The sequence below is a fragment of the Notechis scutatus genome, chromosome Z, assembly GCF_049901735.1.
Source record: "Notechis scutatus isolate UNSWTSFEM ecotype Mainland chromosome Z, rNotScu1.2, whole genome shotgun sequence".
Lineage (NCBI taxonomy): Eukaryota > Metazoa > Chordata > Lepidosauria > Squamata > Elapidae > Notechis > Notechis scutatus.
This window is the reverse complement of record NC_142025.1, coordinates 51,596,779-51,623,650: the sequence shown is the minus strand read 5'-3', so window position 1 is coordinate 51,623,650 and position 26,872 is coordinate 51,596,779.

Here is a 26,872-nt window from a genome sequence, read left to right as displayed (position 1 = left end):
AACACTATTTCGTTCAATATTGAATATGTTGGCTGGGAGCTAAAGGAAGCTATTTACAAAGAGATCTCTGTTTATTTGTGTATTACATTTGTACTTTTCAGTAAGGAGCTCAAGGCAGTGCACATAATGTTCCTTCTTTCTATTTTCCACAAAACAACCCTATGAGGTCGATCCGTTTGCAGGAGTATAACTGGTTCAAAATCACCAAGGCAGCTTCAATGGCTACAGTCGATGAGAGCCTGGGTATTTCAGTACTAACCTAACATCTTGACCACTATTCCACCTTGGTTTCCCATAAGTATGGAGGTCCTCTATTATACTGCAAATATATTTTATTTAAATGTAGCACTGTGGATTATAAACTTCTAACATATTTCTTACTTTCCAGAAGCCACTGTCATCTTCAGAATAAAATAAAACCACAAGAAATTGCTTGAGCCCCTGAGACACAATGGGTATTTGTATGTGAGTGGGGAACATAGCTTACCAGGAAATATTATCATAAGTGAAATTTGGATCATGTTTTGTTGCCATGATATAAACATTTTTGTTGCATGTTGAGAAAGAGTGCAGAGAAGAACTGGGTGTATCTAGTTTAATGAAAAGAAGGACTAGGGCAGTGGCAGCTAACCTTTTTGGGCTCCCCCCCCCCCCAAGCCCCCTGCGCATGCATGCAAGACCCCCTCACATGTTGCTGTCTCTGCACATGTGCTTATGAACCCCCCATGCTGCACGTCTCTGCACATGTGTGCATGACCCCCTGTGTGTGCTGTGCATCACTGTGCATGTGTACACTGCACACCTCGTGCATGTGCATGCCATGCATCTCTGCTCAACCATGTGCATCTTCCCTGCCCCTCCCCCTGCACATGTGCACCAGATACCCAACAATCAGCTGTTGAGCGGGCTGCAGCATATGCAGTACACCTGCTCTGGGCGAGGGCTCATGTGCTCTTCTGGCACGCGTGCCATAGGTTCACCATCATGACACTAGGGGGTGACATGATAGCAGTTCCAGTATTTAAGGGGCTGCCACAAAGAAGAGGGAGTCCACCTGTTCAAAGCATCTGAAGGCAGGGCAAGAAGCAATGAATGAAAACCAGTGGTGGGATTCAAATTTTGTTACTACCGGTTCTGTGGGCATGGCTTGGTGGCCGTGGCAGGGGAAGGAGACTGTAAAATCTCCAGTCAGAGGTGGTATTTGCCAGTTCTCCGAACCACTCAAAATTTCCGCTACCGGTTCTCCAGAACTGGTCAGAACCCGCTGAATCCCACTTCTGATGAAAACTAATCAAGGAGAAAAGAACCTAGAACTAAGGAGAAATTTCCTGACAGTGAAAACAGTGGAATATCTTGCTTCCAGAAGTTGTGGGTACCCCAACACTGGAGACTTTAAAAAAGAGATTGGATGACCATTTGTCAAAAATAGTCAAAAATAGTATAGGGTTTCCTGCTTGAGCAGGAGGTTGGACTAGAAAACCTCAAGATCGCTTCCAACTCTTCTGTTATTCTTTTTTTTTAAAAAAAAAACAACAAATTTTATTGATTTTCAAAGACAATACACAAACAATCAAAACATAAAACATAAAAAACATAAAACATCTTTTCTGAAACTGCTTAGTCCCGGGTTACATCTCTTCATACAGACACAAATTCAAATTCATATTCATTTTATATATCATTCCATATCTTATTACCATTTTACATTCTCTGTATAGCTTCTCCCGTCTTTTAACTTACTTAGATTTATTTTATTTATCTCATCTCAGTTCAGATCATTATGCTTATTATTCTTTGTCTGTTCTGTTTCCAGCTATCTATTTATCTTTTCTCTTTAAACAAAATTTCTCCTGTACACTAATTGGAGTATGACACCTTTATCTCTTTCCTCTAAATTTATAACACTTAGTATAGTACATAACTTCCATTTGGATTCTGCTTAGTACATTCTAAAGTTACACATTATATTTTAAAGAAAAAAATATATAAATATGTAATATATTTAAAACAACAATCCATAGCAATTCAAATCTATCATTAATATTAATATTCATTTGAATCTTAAACATTTTACACATTACTTTTCAATTGAATATCATGCTTTTATGGGAACACTTATAAACTTTCCATAATTATTTCCCCCCCACTTCACATCACTTATATTTTAAAAACATTGTATCATTAAAATGTTCCCATTCCTTCCTACTTCAATTTTCTCATTTATTTCATTGCCTTCCTTTTATTCACAAAAATTTCACTAAGTTACACTGAATATTTTATCCCACTTTTTAATCACATGTTGTTTCCAATTTTCTAACATTATTTCTAAGTACAAATATAACAATACAATCTTATGTACCTTTGCAGAATCCCCTCAATTAAGTTTTTACCCATTATCTCTAAATGAATCTTGTTTCTTTACATCTTGCTCCACACCATTGAAGCTTCTCATCCCTTCCTTCCTCCCTGGCTTCTTCTTCTCCCTGCCCTTTTTACCCCCTTGTCTCTCCACATCCCTTTCCCTCTTCTGTATTCCCCCTTTCTGTTGTTTTCTAACATTATATCCACTTTTCATCTTATTTTTCTCTTTTTTGGTTGTTGTATTTTTAAATCTTAAAGTCTCCCTTTTCTTTTCCTCCTTTTCCCTTTCTTCCCCAAGTAAAGTTACTTGTTCATCAAAGATGGCTTCTTCTTTATCCCAATCATCTTGTTGCGCAGTCAGTTTCTCATAAGTGCAAATTGCCATTTCTAAGAATTGAAAAAGAGAGCCAAAAGAGCCCTTCCCTTCTTGTTCCTCTTCTTTGTATTTTTTGAATTTAATTTTCAGTTCATCCACAAGTGATGCCATTGTAAAAAAGGAGAATTTTTTTTCAAAACAACCACCCAAGTGTTTTTAGTCCTTCAAAGATAATTTCCAAAAGTCCCAAAGTCACCAAACAGTCCAAATAAGCTATTTCTTTTAGCACTTTCTTCTTTCTTCACTTTCTCTTTCTGGGGTTACAGTTTAGTTACAGAAATTCCAGTTAAAATGTATCTTTTAGAAGTCTTGTTAGTATTTAATGATTCTTTAAACTTCTGGGCAATCTCCTCCTTACTTCCAAATCCTGCTCCAATTCTTTTCCCCTCCCCTTCCCACTTACAGCAAAAAAATTTTTTTTAAATGTTCAGAAATCCTTATTATCCCTTTGACATTTAGTTATCCAGTTTAGTTACCTATTAATCCAAAGCGGGTTTTTCTGATTTCTTACTGTTCGCTGTCAACGTTAGGAAGGAGAGTGAAAAAAAGGAACTTTCCCTTTTAACTTTCATTCACCGCTTGTAAGTCTCTGGGAACGATGTATCTTTTGCAAATTTTAAGTTCCAGGGTATCTTCGTTGTTACTTTGCCCCGGTCAGCCAAAAAACTTTCACTTCCTGACTTCCTCCTGCACTTTCTTTCCCGGCTGAGCGCTTCTTTGTGGCGGCCATTTCTGACCACCGCTCATACCGCCTTCGGAAAGGGGGGTTTAGCCGGCTAGGGAGGAGAGGTGCAATCCTCTCGACCCTGCCAGATGCTACGGAGGTTCTACGGAGGTGGCTTAGCCCTGAAGCCAGATGGCTCAGGGCACTCCAGCGGCAAGCGCAGGCAAAAACCGCGCACGATCGCGGATTCCAGCCTGCCCCGAAGCGCTGCAAACCAGAACTCCTCAACTCTTCTGTTATTCTGATAATATGTGCCTATTGAAGGATAGCGTCTCTTACCCAATTTGTCATGCTAACACTATTACACAAGGGGAAAAAAAAGAAAATTCCATCTCTCCCAAGTATTAAGGTGTGCATTTCCAGATCAGTAGACTTCATAGGAAAAGAGCCACGTTAATCTTAGATAACAAAACATAAAACGAAGGAATTGGACACCATAATTTTTTGTGACCTGTACTGACTTTTAATAACATTTGTTAATTAGAAAACATGCCATTAGATGATTCCCAACCAAGGAATCCCAAGATTTGAAGCACATCTAAAGAGCACTAAGTTGGGAAACCTGAATAGTATTTGGGCTAAATTACTTATTTGCTATTTATCTCTCCTTGAACCTGAGCATCAAGCAATACTACATGGGGCTGAGCTCTTCGTAAGAGATAGAAAACTACTCCTCTCCAGTGGATATACAGATTTTTTGTTTGGTATGTGATAAGCAATTTCCATGTTATTTCTTCCTTCTTCATAGCTTAATTATTTTCCTAATTTCCTTCATTACAGTACTGAACTTGGCAACCTTGTATAGCTTGGCTGGATGGTAAGAAATTATACACCCTTACAGTTTTCTGCTTACTCAGGACTTCAACACAGATAACTACATTCTTCAAAGGTGGATGTGAGATAAAAATTCATTTGGACATTAAGAAAGGAAGGAGGCCGGCTGAATTGGCCTCAAGGCATTTGAAGCATGCAGAAGTTTGTTTACCATCATCTGGGGAAAAATGTATGTATGGCAATAGGGCAGTGGAAGAAGTTATTCACAAAAATCTACTTATAAAAATTTATAGCACAAGAATAAATAACTTTTCCTGGGTGATGTAGAACATCTGAAATTGTGATAGCAAGTTGTGGGGACTTTCATAAATAGCCACGATGACCAATTTGTCTTAACAAAACTTAGGTTACTTTCCAAGTCCCTTTATCTTCTGTGATGGAGAATCTATGGCATGCATGCCAGAAGTGGTACGCAGTGCCACTTCTTCCGGCACGCAAAAGGTTGCCTGGAAGAGCCCCCATTGAGCATGCGCGCATGCTGCCCATCCAACAGCTGATTGTCAGATATTTGGTGCACATGCGTGGATGTGGGAGTGCATGGGAGACATGTGCGCATGTGCAGAGATGCACAGTGCTCACTGTTCTGACCCAAATCTTGTTCCAAGGAAACAAACACGAAACAGTGATAACAGCAAAACCTTTTAAGGATTCTTTATGAATTCCATTCCTTCACAGTTAAAAAGCTGTTGCAAACTAATTGTCTCTGATAAGAACGAACCTTGCCAAGGTTGTGGAAGGCTGCCAAGAACACTAGATAAAGTTACTAAGAAATATTTCAAACACAAAGAGTTTCCAAACACTAACCAAGATACTCCGAAAGTCCACAAGGCTTGAGTGCAAAAACTTCTTTGCTTCCTGCAAAGAACTTTGGTTTCTCAGCTGGCTTTTATCTCTTAAGGGAGGGGGCCATTACCTTGCAGCCTTACTCCTGAGTCGCCCATGCTGCTGCAGCTGCTCTTTCCTTCAAGCAGCCCTGTGTGCACACGCCCTGGGCACAGGCTCCTCGGGGACCTCTTCATCACTGCTGCCAGCCTCCACAATCTCCAAAGGCAGCATTCCACTCCCTGATGATCCTGGCCCATCCCTGCATCACACGCAGGCTCACTCTCTGAGACCTCTGCTGTCTGCATTTGCTGTTGATGAACCACAACACTCGTGGGGGGATCGCGCACACATGCACTGAGACATGCAGATGGGAAGGTCGTGCGTGGGGGCTTGCCCCCCACATGCATTGCCTTCTGGATGTTGGTATGTGAGCGAGCACGTGCAAGCATGTGTGCAATTTTCGGCACAGGAGCCCAAAAAGATTAGCCACCATTGCCCTACCACTTCCATTTTTAATTGCTTTCTTTCTTTTTTCAGTTTGCAGGCAAAATTCTAAGTAAAGAGTTTGAGTTTATAATGAATCTTATTACTTTAATATTAACACTTATTACTTCTTATAAAATTAAGGATGCTTTGCTTTGCTCTATCTCAGTAGGCAAATTGGCAAATGCCAAAGCATCTCTATAATGCTGTTGATAAAAATTCAAAAAAATGAAATTGTTGCTTACTTTTTTGGTATATTTCTAAACTGCTTATTAACAACAAGAAAGGCTCAAAGTGGTATGCATAATGATAGGTGGCTTACAAATAGGTTATAGCAAAGTGGCTTGTAAACTCTCTCCATCAATAGTTTTTTTTTTAATCTCAGATCTTTTATTTTCAAATAAAAGGAATCTGTCATCCAGTCCTTGATACCTAATGGTGCCTTTGAAAGCAAACCTCAACTATTATTTCTATTCCACAAGCAGAAATGCCGATATTTCAGGTAATTCACTACTACCATCCTTCTTTACTTTGTCATGGCATCATGTAGGACATGGGTGTCAAACTCAAGGCCTGGGGGACAGATCTGGCCCACGGGCCAGCCCTGGAAACAGCGAAGAACTGACCCACAGTGCCCCTGCTAGTGAAAATGGAGCTCAGGAGAGCCATGTGCAGCCCACCCAGGCTCCGTTTTCAGCCGTGACAGCTTCCTGCAGCCTTCTGCCAACAAAAATAAAGCTCGGGGAGACTATACACAGCCCTCCCAGGTCCATTTTCAGCTGCAACAGCCTCCTGCAGCCCTCTGCCAGAGAAAATAGAGCCTGGGCCAGCCACGCATGGCCTTCCCAGCTCTGTTTTCAATGGCAGGTGCTTGCAGGAGGTCATTACAGCCAAAACAGAGCCTTGATGAGTGACATTGAGCTGGGCACGCCCATCCCCAGCACTCCAAGGTCAATCACAACCCTGAAACGCCCTCAATGAAATCGAGTTTAACACCTGATATAGGCGATAAGTACACAATTTGTGATGCTCCACAATAATGTGGGATGCTGAGGGAAATCATTCAACAACATCCTGAGGACCACAAATTGTACACCAGGTCCTCCCTTTTCTAGTTTACTTCTTGGTCTCTGTCACCCATTCTAAATATTGCAACTGGCCACCAGTCCATGGAAACATCTTTTTCTCCTTCAAAATAAATTCGGAAACAGGACAGAAAAAGTCTAAGCTGGAAAAATAGGAATATTCTGCTGCTGTAACTCTTTCTTCAGACAGGCTACATGAAATTAGCTGACATGGGATTCCCGCCGGGCGAAGTCATCAGTGCTTGAAGGAAGTGGGTGAAGGGGGAAAAAAAGACCGGGGTGAAGGGGGAAAAAAACCAAAAACCCGAGGCTGGTTTTCCTTCCACACTCCGGCTTCAAGAAGCGGCTAAGCCAAGCCAGAGCCGGACGGCGATCCCGCTTTCCAAGCGCGGGAGAGATCACCGCAAAAACATAAATATTTGAATCTCGCCTGAAGATTAGGCAGCCGCCCGGCCGACGCGCTCCAGTCTTCGGCGCCCGACCAGCTCCGGGGAGCGGAACGGCCGCGGCGGGCTCTTGCCCCTCTCGGCCACCCGAAGCAGCCCGGCGGCGGGCGCGAATGCTCTGGACCGGGGAGTCCGGCGTCTTCCCGCCGAGTCCTCGCACCCGACAAGAGATGAAGGTTACATTGTATCCATACAAAGATGGGAAGATGGCGGCGCCCGTGATCGGCGGGGCAGGAAGACGGTGAGAGAAACAGCGGCATCAGGCGAACTTCGCCTAGATAGCCCGACGGGGCCTCTTGCTTCGCGCTCTCGGGACTTGGACTCGAATAGAACTAGTTTAGAGTAAACGTTTGGCGGATTGCTGGCCTTTCAAAACAATATCAGCCCACGTGAAAGCTGAAGAAGCCTGGACTAAAGTAATTAGAGATAAACGGGCGGCCCCATTTCCCTCTTCCCTCTTTTGGTTTCCTGTGAGCTGTTCAATCTTTCCTTCACTCGGATAAAAACCCTTGGAGCATTGTGTTACAACTTCCTGTTTACGGAGTAATAGCGATCTGATATTCAAAGAGCGATAAATTCCTCTCATACAGCTACTAGTAAAACAATTAACCCGTTCCTTGCAGACTCTTAATACTACCTCATTACCTCAAAACTTACAACTTTTCTACCTCATCACCTATATCAACGATTAGATAATCAATTTCTATAAAATATTTTATTAATGGTTTAATTGATTTATTGTTTTTAATTGATTAGTGTGATTAGACTGTTTAGTGCAAATAGTGTGATTACTAACTAGTTTAAAAGATCAAAATTCACGTAATTTAATTGAATAGCAAAATCATTGATTTAGTGAATTTAAATCAACAGTGTGATTAATGATTAGTGTAATTAATTGATTAGTAATTAGAGTAATTAATTGATCAGGCTGATTGTTGCTCAGGAATATTATCTGACTTGAGAGATTACTGCAATTGATTGTTTGATATAATATTGGCTATATAGATTACCCAAAATTGTTCCTTTAATTAATTCAATCAACGTACTATTTTTAACAACCCTACCATGCCTAAAAGAAAATCGTCGCCTATCCACAACCTAAAGAGAAGATAATCCCCACCAATGAACCACAAGACTCCTGCACATGCCTTAAATGCTACAAAAATCTAAACGATAATGAAAACTCCATCAAATGTTCTCTGTGTAAAGAATACGCTCATCATGACTGCTTGGGATTACCTGAGCAAATGATTCAATACCTAAAATCATCCAATGAGTTTCCATATTTCTGCAAATCATGCATACCCAAACTGGATCTGTCTGAAAGAGTTGATACCTTGAATCCATTGAAACATCCCCTACCATCGAAACCATTAAAACATCCCTCAACACCATAGTAGCATCCCTGGACGCCGTAAAAGAAAGAATATCCAACCTTGAAAAAAAAAGACACAACGCAAAAAACCTGAACATCCAATAGCTACAAACCACATCTCTACCCAACAACCACAATCCAATCCAAAACCCAATCCACAAATAAACACAACCCAGACAAATATTGATATCCCAATCCTCATCAGAGAAGCCGTTGAGCGTGAACGGAAACGTCCAAACGCCATCTTATTTGGTCTAGAAGACATCAATGTCAATGATGACATCACAACTGTCCGAAACATCATCAGAGATTATCAAACATCAACCATCTCCGCTGATGAAATACTTGACATTTCCGCATCGACCGAGAGCTCAAAAATAGAGACGGCTCTGTGGCCCCACGCTTGTGCAGGGTCATTTGCAAAAATGAATCAAGCAAACGTAAATTCATTTATACTATAAACTCACTCGCCAAAACCAACACCAACCATAAGAACCTCCGTTGCCGCCCTGACCTAACCATACAGCAACGTGCCCGCTCCCGTGTACTCCGCATCGAACTCAAAAACCGTCTAGACAATGGAGAGAAGGACCTGTACATTGACTACCATGCTGACTGTATCAAAAGTAAGCCACGCAACCCAATACTCAGCTTTTACCCTCAACCACAACCCTACCTCAACCGATCCACTATCACACAAGACTAGGCACGCACGCCCCCAACTACCTCAATTCCAACTACTGCCGGCCTTAAATGCAAACTACTCAATGCAAGAAGCCTCGTGAATAAAATACCTGAATTTCTCATCCTCCTAAATATGGCTAACTTCGACATTATATTTGTCTGTGAAACATGGCTCAATGCATCTCTCCCTGACTCCATTACCACAGCAAGAGACTATCATGTTTACCGATCAGATCGTGAAAATCGTCGAGGAGGTGGTGTTGCTATATTCTATAAAAAATCCTTACATCTAAAAAATATCCAAGTTACCCAGGAGCTTGCTCTTCCTGAAACCATCATCTGTGAACTATCCTTAAATATCACAATTCGATTCTTACTATGTTACAGAGCACCTGATTATGACATCGAACATGTAAACAAGCTAAATACATTACTAACATGGGCTGCATCCTGCCTTCTTGGTGATTTCAATCTACCTCATATTGACTGGACCCTAAATGACTGTACAACTGAAATCATACACACAACCTTCTATAATGCTACTACAAATCTGGGACTGGAACAACTAGTTACCAACAACACTAGACTAAACAACTGCCTCGGTCTCATCTTCTGCAACAGTTTGAATTTAATTTACGGAATACAAACTAAAGAACCCTTTTCCAGTAGTGACCACAATATGATTGACTTTTGTCTCAACATACGTCCACACAAAAATCACCACAATGATGTAATCCCCAAGTGTAACTTCAAAAAAGGCAACTATGATCTTATAGACAACGATCTCTCATCCCTTGATTGGCAATCTCTATTCACTGGATGCAATACTGTTGAAGACCATTACAACATATTTTTACTTGAAGTCAAAAGAGTCATCAAACTATATGTTCCAACAACAACTCCCAAAACAAAACAAAATAGCAGATTACCCATATCAATAAGGAAACTTCAATCCAAAAAGAGATCACTCTGGCGGAAAAACAAATCTGGTCACGTTGCCAATTTCAAAAACCGATACAAAAATTTATGCCACCAGATAAAGACTGAATGCACCAATTATCACATTAAACAAGAGGAAAACCTTCTAAGCACCAATTCCACCCGTGCTTTTTACAATTTTGTAAACAACAAACTAAAAGACTCAAGGTCCATCCCTCCCTTGATAGGACCTGATGGTAAAGACTGCAACGATGACACCATAAAAGCCAACATCTTTAACACATTCTTTGGCTCAGTATTTGTAAACAGCAATGGATCATGCCCAGTATTTCCTAGCCGTACCACAGATAACAACAATGATCTAATACATATCGATTTCACAGAAGACAATGTTGAAAAAGCACTACGCAACCTAAAACCATCTCTATCTATTGGACCGGATGGAATATGTGCCTACTTCTTAAGAAAGCTATCCACTGCCATAGCCAAACCTCTAAGCATAATCTTTGAAAAATCTTTCAGGACCAGCTCCTTGCCTAACCTATGGTCACAAGCCACAGTCATCCCCATCTTCAAAAGGGAGACCCAAGCCTAGTTGAAAATTACAGGCCAATCTCCTTATGCTGCGTCACCTGTAAAGTCATGGAATCAATTATTAACCAATCCATCATGCTCCACTTAGAGACAAACAACCTACTCTCCAATAAACAATTTGGTTTCAAAAAAAACCTATCCTGTAATCTGCAAGTCTTACACTGCAAAAACATATGGACGACACAACTCGACCAGGGCAAAGCAATAGACGCAATCTACATAGACTTCTGTAAAGCCTTTGATTCAGTGGTACACGACAAACTACTCCTAAAAATAAAATCCTATGGTATCTCTGGACAACTGAATAACTGGATAGAAGCATTCCTGTCAAACAGACAACAAATGGTCAAAATCGGGCGTCCTATCAAATCCAGTACCTGTCAATAGTGGTGTCCCTCAGGGCAGTGTTCTAGGACCAACTCTCTTCATACTCTACATAAACGACCTCTGTGATCATATTAAGAGCAATTGCGTCCTCTTCGCTGATGATGTAAAGCTGTTCAATACCACAGACAATACTGCTACCCTACAAAAAGATCTTGACTATGTATCTGAATGGTCAAACAAATGGCAACTTCAAATCTCAACAAATAAATGCTCTGTCTTACATATTGGCAAAAAAATCAGAAAATAAAATACAAGCTGAATAGTCAAGAACTTGTTGATGACTCAAGCTCTGTAAAGGACCTTGGAATACTCACCTCTAATGATCTAAGTGCTAGAGCCCACTGCAACTACATAGCCAAAAAGGCATTAAGAGTTGTTAACCTAATCCTACGTAGCTTTTTCTCTGGTAATATCACACTACTAACCAGAGCATACAAAACATTTGCTAGACCAATACTCGAATACAGTTCATCAGTCTGGAACCCTCATTACGTATCTGATATTAGCACAATTGAGAAAGTCCAGAAATATTTCACAAGAAGAGTTCTCCACTCTTCTACTCGTTATAGAATACCTTATACCACCAGACTTGAAATTCTTGAACTAGAAAACCTTGAATTACGCCGTCTTCGGTCTGACTTAAGCATGGTATATAAAATCATACATTGCAATGTCCTACCCGTCAATGAATACTTCAGCTTCAACCATAACAACACAAGAGCACACAATAGATACAAACTCAAAGTAAACCGCACCAAACTTGATTGCAGGAAATACGACTTCAGCAATAGAGTGGTCAATGTCTGGAATACTCTACCCGACTCTGTAGTCTCTTCCCCAAACCCCAAAAAACTTCAACCTTAGACTGTCTACTATTGACCTCACCCCTTTCCTAAGAGGTCTGTAGGGGGCGTGCATAAGCGCACCAACGTGCCTACCGTCCCTGTCCTATTGTTTCTCTTATTCTTTTATTTTTCTTATATGTACCCATTTCATGTATCCACAACTATGTATACACTTATACTTACTATCTTGTAAACAATTGGCAAATCAAATAAATAAATAAATAAAATAAAATAAATGATTAATAGACCTTTTAGGGCTGCAGTTTATAAGAAGGCATACAAATGCTTCTTTCTAGCCATGAAGATCGTGGCTTTCCTACTTCTTAAGGTTTGAAATTTTATCCCAGATGTGTTCATTATCAAAATGGTTAAGTTCAAATGCAAATTATATTTAAATAATGTTCCAATCTGCTGAAGAACTTGTTAGAAATAAAAATGAGAGTTCCCTTTTAAGCATAGTGGTGTGTAGGGTCTTTGGTTACTAAATCATTTGAAAGAAGAAAGAATGAATGAGTCTTTCAGAAGATAAACGTGCTTTAAGAAGGATTAAAATATATAAACTGATCTACTCAGTTGGATATATCTCCTAGCTCTGCATGTGCTCACTCTAGGCTTGTTAACAATGTTTAACTAGTAAGAATGTATGCTCTACATGCAGGCAATTGTGCTTTAATAGGGATTGTGCATGTTTAATAAGTTGCCTTCTCTGAACACCTACCCAGAAGTACTTTTCTCTCTTTTATATATATTTTTGCCTTTTCTTTTTGAGGAACGATGTCACTTTTTTTGGAGGGGGGGGGACAGGATCTGTGTGCGGTTAACACCTGTATGATAACAATTTCATTACTGCAACTTTTCTAGCAAGAGGTAACGATAGCAAAACTCCATATTCTAAATGCAAGACTGTTGTCATGAAGCTAGACAGAAATTTAGAAAAAGGCAATCAGGTTTTCTACTCATTGTTTAAGTATTTCAGAACAGTAGTCCACTGGTGTATTGAAGGACTGTTCCTATGGTTTAAAAGGAATTGTCGTTCTTTAAAGTGTGCAAGTATCAATTTCTGAAGTCCCTACTATTAGGATATAGCCCAGTGGTGGCTAACCTTTTTTGGTTCCTGTGCCAAAAATTGCGTGTGCGCTTGCACTCTCTCACTTGCATGCCATCACCCAGAAGGCAATGCACCTCCCCCATGTCCCCTACGCATGCACGTGCAATCTCCTCCCCTCACCCCACCCCACTGCCCACTTACCTGCACTGCGACTCACAGCTGATTTTCGGCTGGTTTGCAGCTTTTTTCGGCCTACCAAAGGCTTGAGGAAGGCTTCTGCAGGCTTCTACAAGCTTTGTAGGCCGAAATCTAGCCCTGTTTCGTCACTTCCTGTTTTTCTGAAAAAACTGGTAGTGATGAAATGGGACTAGATTTCAGCTTACGAAGCTTGTAGAAGCCTGCAGAAGCCTTCCTCAAGCCTTTGGGAGGCTGAAAAAGGCCTCAAACTGGCCGAAAATCAGCTGTGAGGCGCGCACATGCACAGTGAGGTAAGTTTGCCTGCAGCTCGTGTGCTGGCACAAATTGCTCTGCATGGCACCTGTGGCACGTGTGCCATAGGTTCGCCATCATGGATATAGCCTAATAATATTAATGTAATGCAATGCAATATAATACAATATAATAATTACAAGTTACAGTCCTTGACTTATGGCCACATTTCTGTAGCTAAGTGAGTTTTATCCCATTTTGCAACTTTTCTTGCCATAGTTGTTAAGGGAATCACTACAGTTGTTAAATTAGTAACATGGCTGTTAAGTGAATCAGGCTTTCTCTGACTTTACTTGTCAAAAGGTCGCAAAAGGTGATGACATGACCCCAAGACCATGCAACTGTCATAAATATGAGCCAGTTGCCGAGCATCTGAATTTTGATCACATGACTATGGTGATGCTGTAAATGTGAAAAGTGTCACATGGGTGTGAAAAATATCACAACCCACTTTTTCAGTGTTGCTGTAATTTCAAATGGTCACTAAAAAAGGGGCTGTAGGTCAAGGACTACCTATAATTGTAATGTTTCTTTCCACATACCCCCCCCCAAAAGGCAAATGTTAAATCATTCTTCTTTATCTATAAACTTTTAGGGGCTTTACGGCTGTGATGGCGAACCTATGGCACGCATGCCATAGGTAGCATGCAGAGCCATTAATGCGGGCACGCGAGCCCCAGCCAAACTTACCAGCACTGCGCATGTGCATGCCTCCCAACTGATTTTCGGCCCATTTGAGGCTGTTTTTGCCCTCCCAGAGGCTCGAGGAAAGCCTTGGGAGGCCGAAAAACAGGTCTTCTGGAAATACCGGAAGTGCCAAAATGGGCCTGTTTTCAGCCTCCCAAGGCTGCAGAATCTTCCCTCAAGCCTCAAGAAAGCATGCATGTGCTTTCTCTGATTTTACTTGTCAAAAGGTCGCAAAAGGTGATGACATGACCCTAAGACCATGCAATGCAATGCACCTCCCCTCTGTGCATGCATGTGCAACCCCCCCACCCTTTACCTGCAGTGCACATGCGTGTGCCTCCCAGCTGATTTTTGGCCTGTTTGAGGGCATTTTCTCCCTCCCGGAGGTTTGAGAGAAGCCTCTGCAGCCTTGGGAGGCCAAAAAACAGGCCTTCCGGATATAACGGAAGTGCCTGTTTTCAGCCTCCAGAGGGCCTCTGGAGCCTGGGGGAGACCATTTTCACCCTTCTTGAGGCTCGAGGAAGCCTTTGCAGCCTCACGAGGCCAAAAATGTGCCTTCCGGAAATACCGGAAGTGCCAAAATGCATGGGGGCGCATTGCATTTTGAGTGCCAGCATACGCGTGCTTTCAGCACACCACAACAAAAAGGTTCACTATCACTGCTGTAGGGTATAGAATCTATGAGCTTCAAATTTAATAAACTGCACTTCTGAACAAATGAAGATCTTTCACCATCTAGGTATGATGTGGTTGTTTATTCATATGTTGAAGGAGACAGTTTCCCATTCTGGTTGAAAATTGTCTGTCTCCAACCAGATGTGAAAAACATACTACATAAGAATTCTAATTCCAGTGTAGTTGGCTGGTAGGTGAATTCTGAGAGTTGAAATCCACACATCTTAAACATGCCAAGGTTGAAGAATGCTACTGTAGACACAAGCAGATGAATGATTTATCAGGCTTTTTATTGTCTAGTATACATTTGATTTCCCAGTTATCCTATTATAATGTAGATTCACCCATCCCGTCCATTTGCTCCTCTCAAATTCTTGCCATTCCCTTATTTGTTCTAGTACCAATTAACTTTTTGAATCTTTCCCCATTGTTTCTTATCCTTTTGCATTAGCAGTAGAATACTTCTGTCTGTTGCTCTCTATAGTTCAATAAGACAGATAATATCTGATATGTGTCCCACACAAAATATGTGAATTTGCAAGAATTTATAGGTATAAGAGCAAATATAATAGAAGACTGACTTTGGGTCAATCACTCACTCAGCCCAGCTTACCTCACATGGTTATTATGGAGCACATAGGAAGAGGAAGGAGCATTAGATATGTTGGCTTTTTTGAGATATTCATAAAAAGAATAAAAGAAGCATAAAAATATAATAAATAAATAAATAAACAAATAAAAGATATTAAGCTAAGAATAACAGAATGCATATTCTGTTATTGTTATTAGGCATGAAGTTGTGTCTGACCCATCGTGACCCTATAGACATTGCCTTCCTGTCCTCTACCATCCCCCAGAGTCCATTTAAGCTCACACTGACTGCTTCTGTGACTCCATCCAGCCACCTCATTCTCTGCCGTCTCCTTCTTTTGCCCTCAATCATTACCAGCATTAGGCTCTTCTCCAGTGAGTCCTTTCTTCTCATTAGGTGGCCAAAGGACTCTCAGGAGCCTTCTCCAGCACCATAGTTCAAAGGCCTCAATTCTTTGGGGCTTAGCCTTCCTTATGGTCCAATTTTCACAACCATACATTGCAACGAGGAAAACCATAGCCTTGATTATACACACTTTTGTTGGCAGGGTGATGTCTCTGCTGCACATACTGTATAAATTGTAATCAACTGCCTGTGACAAGAATGTATATTTTTATATTTTGGGGCCAGGAGGTGTGGGGTAAGTAATAGGTCTATTCAGAAGCAGCTGCCATTCTATAATATAATCTTCTTCCTGAAGTATAGATAATCCCCTCTGGATAGGCGTTTAGCATGATGGTTAAAACATATATTTGGCACAGATTTATTTATTGATTGCCTGTGAGGTATTCAATAATGTATTCATTACTTTAATGAATTGCAATGTTTATTTTTTGCTTTTGACATTCATTTACCTTGCCTAGAATTCTTTTGCATCTGGATAATCTATAAATATTTTTAAATGAATAAATAAACATGTTTCTATTGCGTTCAGGTAAGATTTTCTTGCAAATATTTTAAACCAAATGGTGTTTTTTAAAAAATAAATGATAATATATTTTCATGATATATTGGTCAACACATTTCCTAGTTTAATTCAATTATGGTAAAAATTAAATAGTTCCTTTATCTGATTTGTTTATGAGTCATATGGCCAATGAAATTAAATCTGTTATCTCTGGGAAAATCTTGAAGATACCATGGGGGTTAGCTAACCACTAAAATGCAGCATGGTTAAATACATTTCTAGACAAAAACAATGTGGTGATTTGTTAGTTGTAACCCAGTTTAACACTATGAAAATCTACAGAATATTTATAACATGGTATTTTAAAATATTACTTAAAATATTTTTCTGTGTATTTATGTAAAATAGTGCCAATTTCTTTACATAAGCAGTCTTGTTGAGCATTTGTGAAGAGATCCTTCTAATTCAATTCAATTATCAAAAGTTTGAAATGTTTGTATGCTACACAACTCAACCATGAAAACAAGAAAGGCAGAGTTCTGTTCTCATGTTTGAACAGAAATTGGTGTTGTAAATAAATGAGGTTAAGACTTGAATATAATGTTTGGTCAACACATGGTGCTCATTTTTAACATGTGCATTATATCAGTGAATGAAGATGATCTATTACTAGTCTTGGCATTATTTGATCTTTACAGTCATACTAGATCATTGGGTTAGAATGGCTATTACTGGATTGGAACTTGCTTTAAAGAATGCCCATGCATTAAAACTAAACAAAACAGGAATGTACTATAAGACATATATTCTAAAATAAAATTACTGTCTTTTTACAGCTTTTAGAATATTGCATACTTTTATTCAATTTTGATCTCTCAAGTTACCAAGAAACCAGGTATTTATTTTACTCATTTAATATAAACCACTTTTCCAAGTACTATTGTTAGTATTCCAAATTTTAAGGCACATTTTACTACAAAAATCCTACATTTATCTGCTGTACTTCTTAAAGGCTGTAAATTCAAAGCAAGTTCAAGAGATAGTATTTTCTTGATAATTAAGATAACCAATTAATAATATTCTGCCAACAAGTAATAGGGCTCAAAATTCCATATTTATGGTTGGTTCTTTGCAATTTTCAACTATTGTTCCATTAAAGGTCTACTACAATGTAAACAAGCAGTACCTCTTTCAGTCTTTTCAAATTTGTCTTACGTTCAGAAAATAGTCCTTGTTTATCAATCACTCACTTCTTGTGAGCTGCGTGGGAATTACAATTTCCTGCCAGCTCCCATACTGTCTTTGGTTGCTGGAAGCCAACAGGAAATTGCAAGGAGGTCCTTGTTTAACAACCCATGATTCTCACTTAATGACAGCAATGGGATTTCTGGAATTGTTGTATTAAGTGATGTGGTCACATGAAATTACAGTTTGCTATCACATTGATTAATGACAAAATTCTTGTTCCAACTATAGCAAGGACTATGGAACTTGTAATTTGCTTCTGCCCTGCAAAAAAGATCAAAGCCAGATTTTTATGGGTCTACAGTATTAAGTTAGAAAATTCACATCCTAAGAATGTCTCTTTTTGCTCTTCTTTGTAAACTCTGAAAATGCAAACGATTTGATATTTTTACTGGTTTCATTCCCCAAATCCTGACAAGTAAATTGAAGATGACCCATGATTATTTTTATTTATAATGCTTTGAAATATTAAGAACAAGAGCTAAATTTGAATTGCTGCAATCCCAAAGGAACAAAAATCCTTTTAGTCTTGATTTCACTGAACAAGGGGTGGATGGAGAAAATTAGTAGTTAGGCTGTCTGCTCCTAAAAAGAGAGACACAATTAAAATATGAAAGAAGGCAAATATATGTGTCTCAAGATAATGTTGCAGGTCCAATCTTGATTGGTCACCAGGATCAGAGATATCGTATTCCGAGTTTTTTTTTTTTTTTTAAAACAAGTTTTATTAATTTTTAAAACACACAAATTATCATTATTCATTACATGTTTAAACCTTTTTCCCTTGTAAATTTAACAAGTCAGATAAATTATGATTCTGTTTTAAACCATTTCCATATAATATACCAAAACCTCTTATTCAATTTCTCTTTACTTCTCTTTACTCTTATTCAATATCATTATTATTATTTCATCTGTTTCTTTCTGACTTAGTTACCATTATTCTCATTCTATATTTCTACAAGTTTTTACCAATTCTCCCCCCAAAAAGACATATACACACAACACACAAAACATAAAAAAATATCTTTTGGAAAGTAACTTGGACCCAGGTGTCTCTCTCTTCATGGACTTCAATTATATTCATGCTCATCTTACATATCATTACTTATTTTATTTACCATTCTAAGCCTTCTATATTAACTTCTCCACATATTTCACGCTTCTTAATTCTACCTTAATTAATCATCTTAGTTTAAATCATTATATTTGTATCTTTTGTCCATTTTTTATCATCCCTTTGTCTCATCCCTTATGAAAAAAAAGAAAATCAGTTTCTCCTGAAATCATTAATCAGAGTATGATGCCTTTCTATCTCCCCCTAAGTTAATCAAATTAATCTTTAAAATAATATCTAATACCCAATCAGATTTTGCTTGGTACATTCTATCTAACTAATACATCCAACACAATTAAGTGCATAATTAGAGAATAAATCCAAATATTAAAAAGAAATACTATAATAAAAATTTCATAATAACATCAATACCATAATTTTATTAAACTCTTTAATTAAAACAATATTCTAAACCCCTCCTATTATTAAGTTTTAAAACCAATCATTTTTAAACATTTTAACATTTTAATCTCTTATCAACTCTTAAACCATTGCAATACTACCATCTCATCTTATGTACCTTGCAAAATCTTTTTTTTAAAAAAAAAAAAATTATACTTTATCCATTATCCATAAAAAAATTCCTTTTTTCCATTTAATTTCAAAACGTTGTAGCTTTTCTCCACCTTTTCCCTTTCTTTCTTTTCCCAACAAACCTTTCTACCCCCCTTCTTCTAGCCTCTGCCTTACCGGCTTCCCTTCTCTGTCGTATTTCTTTTCCCCTTTGTTTACAATCATCATATTGGTTTTGCACTTTATTTTTCCCTTTCTTAAATGTTTTTTTTAGATCTTAAGTCCTTAAATCCTTTAGTTTTCTTCTTTTCTCTTCTTTTCTTTTCTTTCTCTCTTCTTTTTTCTGGATCAAATTCTGAGATTCATTAAAGATGGCTCCTTCCTTTCTTTCTTGTTCCTCTGCTGTCTTCATCTGTTGTAATTTTTGTTGATAATTAGTAAGCGCCATTTCTAAGAAAAGGAAAGCTTCTTCCACACCATTTCTTAGTTCCTCAACAGAAAGAGCCATTATAAATCTTTTCTTTTCTTTTCTCCTTCTTTCTTCTTACAACAACCAGAATATTCAAAAGAAAATAAAAAGATAAAACAGTCCCAAAGTTATCAATCAGTCCAAACCAAGGCAGAGTTCTCACTTTCTCCTTCTGGGGTGATATCAATCAAAGAGAAAGAAAGTCCAAATCTGTTTAAAGTCTTGTTACAATATATTCTAGTCTTCAAATCCTTAAGGCATCTGCTCCAACAAATCTTAGCATACAAATATTTTCTTTTAATCCTCTCTCTTCCCACTCATCGCTTAAAACCAATTTCCACCTAAAAATAGGTTTCTTAATATCCAGTTATTTATTCCGTAGGAAAAGAGGGAAAGCTATCCTTTCAGCACCTTCAAGCAGCCGCTTTTTTCCTCTTCTGGCAGGTATTATTCAGAAAGTCATACTTTTCAGGAATTTTATTAAATATGTCTTAGAGTCCTAGGAGCCAAGAAAAACTTTCTCCTCTCAATCACTTTCTCCACTTCCTCCTGCGCATTCTTACCCGGCTGCCAGCTTCTTTGTGGCGGCCATTACGGTTCCGCCGCTGCACCGTCCTGGGAAAAGGGGGTTCTGCCGGCCAGGAGGGGGTCTGCAGCACCCCAAACCCTTCTCCGGATCCCCTACCTTCAGCTGCCCCTGCAGGGCAGCCTAGCTCCGCACCCGGCTGGGTCGGAGCCCCAAAACGGCTAGCGCGGCAGGGATCGCGCAGCTTCGCAAATCCCTGCCGCTCGCGAAGCCGACAAACCGGAAGTCCCCCGTATTCCGAGTTTTGTACTTGTGCTGGACCCATCTTCAGGGAACTTCTCTCTAGCCAATTAAAATTAAAATACTTGGAATTTTACCCATACATCTTCAGGTTACTGAAAAGGAGTTGCAAAGTGTTCAAGTTAGCAGATACGAGATAAGACCCTCTAGTAGGGAAAAGGAGCTACAATCTCAGAAAACAAACAAACAATCCTAAATTAATTTGAACCAAGATTCAATTGCACTGGAAATAAATCAGCTCTCATCTCTAGTAATGTTGATAGAGAGATCAGGGCTTTAAAAAAAAAAATTGGTATGAAAGCATTCTCAGTTCAGTACATTCATCCAGGAACTTCCATATTGTTACATTTAATTCCTCCAGCCCAGTCTCCTTTAGATACAGTATATTCAACACACATAATTCTTAGGTATAATTATCATTTGGAGATACTAGGAGGCAAATGCTAATCTTCACTGATTGGCTAAACTCTAGAACATAGGAAGTTAACAAATTGATTACAATTCCAAAATTATGAAATCTGCCTGACTTAAAAGTCAAGTAAGGATTTGTCCTGATCTATTACTGAAATAGGATTCTCGGTAGTAATACCATTTGGATCCCCTTCAGCAGTTGCTGTTTTTGGTATTCAATTCTTTAATGATTAGTTTGTTTTGACATAGTTCCAAAATGGAAATAACTTCAGTTGCAAAACCCATCCCATTTAATATTTAATAGTTCCCATTGGAATGAGAGGATGGGAGTCAATTACATTTATTGCTATGCCCTAGAGAAGACAGAATAAATTAATGAACTAAGTAATGAATTAAGTAAAATCCCCAGGAATATTATCCTTCAATAAAAAGAGATTAGTTTAGGTATTAACATGTAACAGTATCTACAATCTTTGCTTGTGGTGCAGATTAGAGCATGTTATGCCTAACATGATTAGTCTAGATCAAACAGGTTTCATACTTCCTGGAATTATTTAATTAACATAGTGTTTCTATTATGCAATCAAACTACTTTTATTTATTTACTGTAGAGTTAGACCGTTGCAAAAGGTGGAGATTCTCTTTCATTAGAAGTTCTTAAACAAAAGCTGATAATCACCTATTGATAAACCTGCAGTAGCAAATTTCTTGCATCAGCAACCAATTGGGACTACAAATCTCCAAGGGTCTCTTTCAATTCTGTAATTACATGATTCACTGTATTCCTAAATGTCTTTGTTAATTTGTTATTAGTCAATGGAGGAAGAATAACAGGGGGGATAAATGAACTTGTTCATGCAGAAAACGGTATATGAAATTGGTTATTATTTTTCTTTATTTAGTTTTATTTTAGCTATTTGTACACTGCCCATTTCTGAAAACGTTGGATGTCTAACAATTAAAATCATTACACTCATCAAATAATAAAATACAGCCTCCACAGAATAATGAATTATCCCTCCATAGAAACAAAAACAAATAAACATTATAAACTAGAAACTACACAGTCATGTGCTGCTGGACTTCAACTAGAAATCACAAAATTACCTCCTCTTGTCCCAGAGAAAATAACCAGAACTTGACTGCTTTTGGAAGCCTAGAAGAAAGAGTAAACAAGATTTGCATATACTGGGAATTCTAGTATAAGAGGCCAGTAAAATTCCTATTTCTGAAGTCCTATCAGATGACAATAAGCGCATTGGTGCATAAGTGCACAAATCGTGCCTACTGTCCATGTCCTATTGTTTTTTATTTTTCTTATAAGTATCTATCTCATGCATTCAAAACTATATTTATTCTTATACCTGTATCTTGTAAGCGATTGACAAATCAAATAAAATGTAAATGTAAAAAAAATGTAAATGTAAACAATCATTTAAGTTTAGGACTTAGAGGAAATTAATTCTACTGAATCTGATCAGATGGACAAATTATTATAGAAGAAGGTAAGTCCCCTCAGATAACTGAGTCTAGTATCTGAAAGCACCTTCATAGCTACAATTGGTGTACCTCATAAGCTCTATCTTGTATCCCTGTCATCTGTTTATCCCCCCAAAAATGTTTCCATCTGTTAAAAAAACAGAGTTGAAAAGATATAAAATATAATGTGAATAATGTCAACAACTGACATTCTAGTGCTTATCTCAGAATAGTATAAAATACTAATACTTAAACCTTATTTTATTTACATCAGTATTTGCCACTTTATATCTACAATTATTCAGGTGATTTATGTAACATATATAATATTTGAAGAATCTACACATACTCTAACATCTGACAAGTATCGATAGTGTGAGGATTTTCTATGATTGTTATAAATTAGATCAATTATTTGTAGTGTAAGTTCCCTAGTCACTTTGGAATTTGGTGAATTCTAATTATGGTAAATTAATTAATTGATAGAATGTGATTTTTTTTAAAAAAATATATCAGAATATCACTGATCATCCAAGTGGACTCTATCAAGGTTAAATCCATTGCTATCCACTGTTACTTTATATACATTCAGAAAATTTGTGCAATAGATTATATATTTGGGGTGACTATGTTACAAGAAATAGTGTATATTGATTAATACACAGGTTTAGACCAGGGGTGGGATTCTACCAGTTCGCACCTAGAACCAGTTGTTAACATTCTAAGCAGTTCGGAGAACCGATTGTTAGAAGAAATTACTGGCCTAATCCTGTAAGGAAGGCAGGAAGGAAACATTCTGGTGTTGCCTGCAGAAACTGCCTCTCTGTTAACCCTTATTACATTCTTGGCAGGACTAGACTTCCTGTCTCAGGAATGTCTCTGGACTTTCCCCCCCCTCCTTTGCTGTGTGAAGTGATCATTCAAAGTTACAATGGCATTGAAAAAAGTGACTTATGACCATTTTTCACACTTATGACTGTTGCAGCATCCCCACAGTCATGAGAGGCCAGGCAAGGAGATGCGTGCCTCGATGTGAGTGATATTGATTGGCCACACCCAGCCAATAACATGACCAAGCCATGTCCACCAACTAAGCCACGCCCACAGAACCAGTTGTTAAAAATTTGAATCCCACCCCTGGTTTAGACTGTAACTGATACAGTTTGTTGTATCTACTCATTGAATATGAGCTCACAAAAATGTTTAGACTAAAAGGTTGTAGAATATTGGTTTAAAGGTTTTTATGGTCTATGGAGCTGACAAAAAGTCTCGAGGTTCGATTAGGCTTTGCTTTTGTAGACAATGCAGTTAAATTCTAATATCTGCCACCCTTTGATTCCAAGAGCTACTTGAAGACTCAAATTTTATTCATTTGGCCTATATAAAATAATTTGAAAATTACAAAGAGAGATTTACATAATGGATGAAGAGAGAAATGTTAACAGAAGCACTTACCTGTTCAAAGAAGGATGAAGAAATGTTAAGTAATGTATATTATTATAACATTCACTTATAAGGTAACTTTTAACTTAAGAGTCCTTTGTTAATCATTTCCTACTGTGTCTCCATCTCTGTCCCTGCTGGGCTGGGCTGCAACTGTCTTCTATCTCTTTTTATAAAACTCTTTCCTTGTCTGCTTGCAAAACGTTATCCTAACTAGGATTAATAAAGATATACTGGAGAGAGTCTTATCTGTTATGAGAATTATGATTATAATAAAAATCTATAATCTTAGAAGAGAGAAGAAGTCAAAGGAAGCCAAAAAGATAAATTATGGTGTGAGAAATAGAAGAAAAAACCTCTGACTTTTACATTATGCCTTTAATCAAAACCCTATCAAAAATAAGTTGCCATAAAATCTGTGGATAATTTAAATGTGATTCAAAATGTTCTCATTAATCCATAATGTTAAATCAGGGGGAAAATATACATTTTAATATGCTCAATTGGCTTAAAATATGTGTTTCTTATTGTTTCTTGGAAATAAAATAGCACCAAATGTCAAATACGCCATCTGAATAAGTGTCTCATAATTTGCATTGGAATCCATACATGTAATGTCTAGAAAAAAAAGTAGCAGATCACACATACACAATTTTGTGGCTCTTCCAAAATTCTCTTCTTCATATATACTATTTGCTCACATGCAGTAGAATAATCAGGATCGCTTGCCTATATTTTTGCCAGTTTTGAACACATGCATGTCCATACTGCATAAAATGATGGTAAGAAAGTTTTAAAACACGAAATTTCAACTGAGAATATGCATCTGTTGTAGGAGTTATATATAAATATAAAACTTAGCTTTCCAGGATGACATACTATTCAAATCAGAAACTTTTCATGCTGATGATCTTTTCCAGTTTTATTGGATATGCTTCAAGTATTTCTTTGCTTCTTGGCTAACGCCTTGGATTCACAATAGGTCCACACCCTCTTGTTAGTGTCTCTATGATGATTAACTGGCCTCCTCATAAACCAGTTACTGATCTTTTTGGATGAAGCAATATGATTGGAATGCTTTGGAGTAGGAACTGAGGTATGCCAAGATACTTAAGTTATTCAAAGACCAGTCTTTTGTATTAGTATAGGTTATTGCGTCTTCTTTTTAAAAGGCTGAATAGATATGAGCTACAAATTGATGAGTGTAACTTTATGTTGTCAATTCATATAAAAACAATGATGTCAGATGTTGAAAGCCAGATCACCAGAGCAGCAGATATTCCAGCTATAATTATATGGCCATTTTCAATTAGCTATTCTGTTCAGGAAATTATTATTATTACCTTTATTTCAGAGTACAACATGTGTACATTGAGATTGGCTGAGCCTACCTTCGTGCACACACACCCCCAACACAACTCACAGTGAGGACAGAAGTCCCTAACCCAGTCCCAATCTTGTTACACTATGTGATCTTGTTGCACAATGTGCCAGCTCCGCAAGTCTGTCATACTATGTTGACATGAAGTTATTTTCCATTCAGAAGTCTGACAGCCCACGGGTAGAAACTATTCTTCAGCCTGTTGGTGTGGCTGGCTATGCTTCTATATCTCCTACCCAATGGAAGGAAAGTAAATAAGTGCTGACCGGGATGTGAGTCATCCCTGAGAATTTTCTTCACTCTTCTAAGGCAGCAAGTCCTAACAATGTCATCTAGTGGTATCAGGGAAAAGCCCATGATATTTTGTGCTGTGCTCACCACCCTCTGTAATGTCTTTTTATCTGTGGCTGCCCAAGCCAGCATACCACATCGTAATGCAATATGTGAGGATGCTTTCTATTGTGGACCAGTAAAAGGAGGTCATCAGTCATTGTTCCATTTTATTCTTTTGCAAGACTCTAAGGAAATGGAGTCTCTGTTGGACTTTTCTGGCCACCTGGGTTGTGTTGATTTTCCAGGTAAGATCTTCACTGAGGTAGACTCCTGGGAATTTAAAGGAGGAAACTGTCTCAGCACAGCCCCCCTTGATGTAAAGTGGGATGAGTTCCTCTCTCTTCTTCTGGAAGTCTAACACCATCTCATTTGTCTTGCTGGTGTTTAGGCGCAGGCTGTTTTCTAAGCACCATGAGGATAATTTTTGAACCTCCCCACCCCAGTATGCTGTTTTGTCTCCATCTGTAGTGAGACCCAATACGGTAGTATCATCTGCGAACTTAATAATCACAGTGGATGGGTCAGACAATACACAATTATGTGTATACAGTACAGGTAGGGACTGAGCACACAGCCCTGTGGGGAGCTAAGCTTCAGGGAGGTGGATGTGACAGAACCAGCCCTCACTGTTTGTGGTCGGTCCCTCAGAAAGTCTTTGATCCAGTTGCAGATGGAAGAGGGAAAATCCAAGTCTGTCAGCTTTTTGATAAGGATGCTCAGCAGGATAGTATTGAAGGCTGAGCTGTAGTCAGTGAAACGCATCCTGGCATAGTTTCCGGGTTTCTCCAGATGGCTCGCTACAGAATGTAAGGCAGTAGCTATGGCGTCATCTGTCGACCTGTTCCCCCTGTAGATAAACTGATGTTTGTCCAAGACTGGTGGAGGCATGTCCTAAGGTGTTGGAGAACCAGTCTTTCAAAGCATTTCATCACTATTGATGTTAAAACAATAGGTCTGTAGTCATTTAGGCAGTTTTCTTGGGGACTGGGACAACAGTGGCTGTTTTTCAGGTTGTTTGCAGGGAGATGTTAAAGATCTTTGTCAGGACCCCTGCTAATTGATTGGCACAAGTCTTTACCACTATCTCCAGCACCTCATCTGGACCTGCAGCTTTACTGAGATTCACAGCCTTCAGTGCAGCTCTCACTTGATGTTCATATAAGGTGAGTGGCTGGGAATCAGAAGGCTGGCAAGCAGAGGCTATGGGGTCTGGTCTTTTCAACTTGTAGCAGGCAAATAAGATGTTCAACTCCTCTACCAATGAGGCGTCAGCATTGACCGTGTTCCTCGTGTTGCACT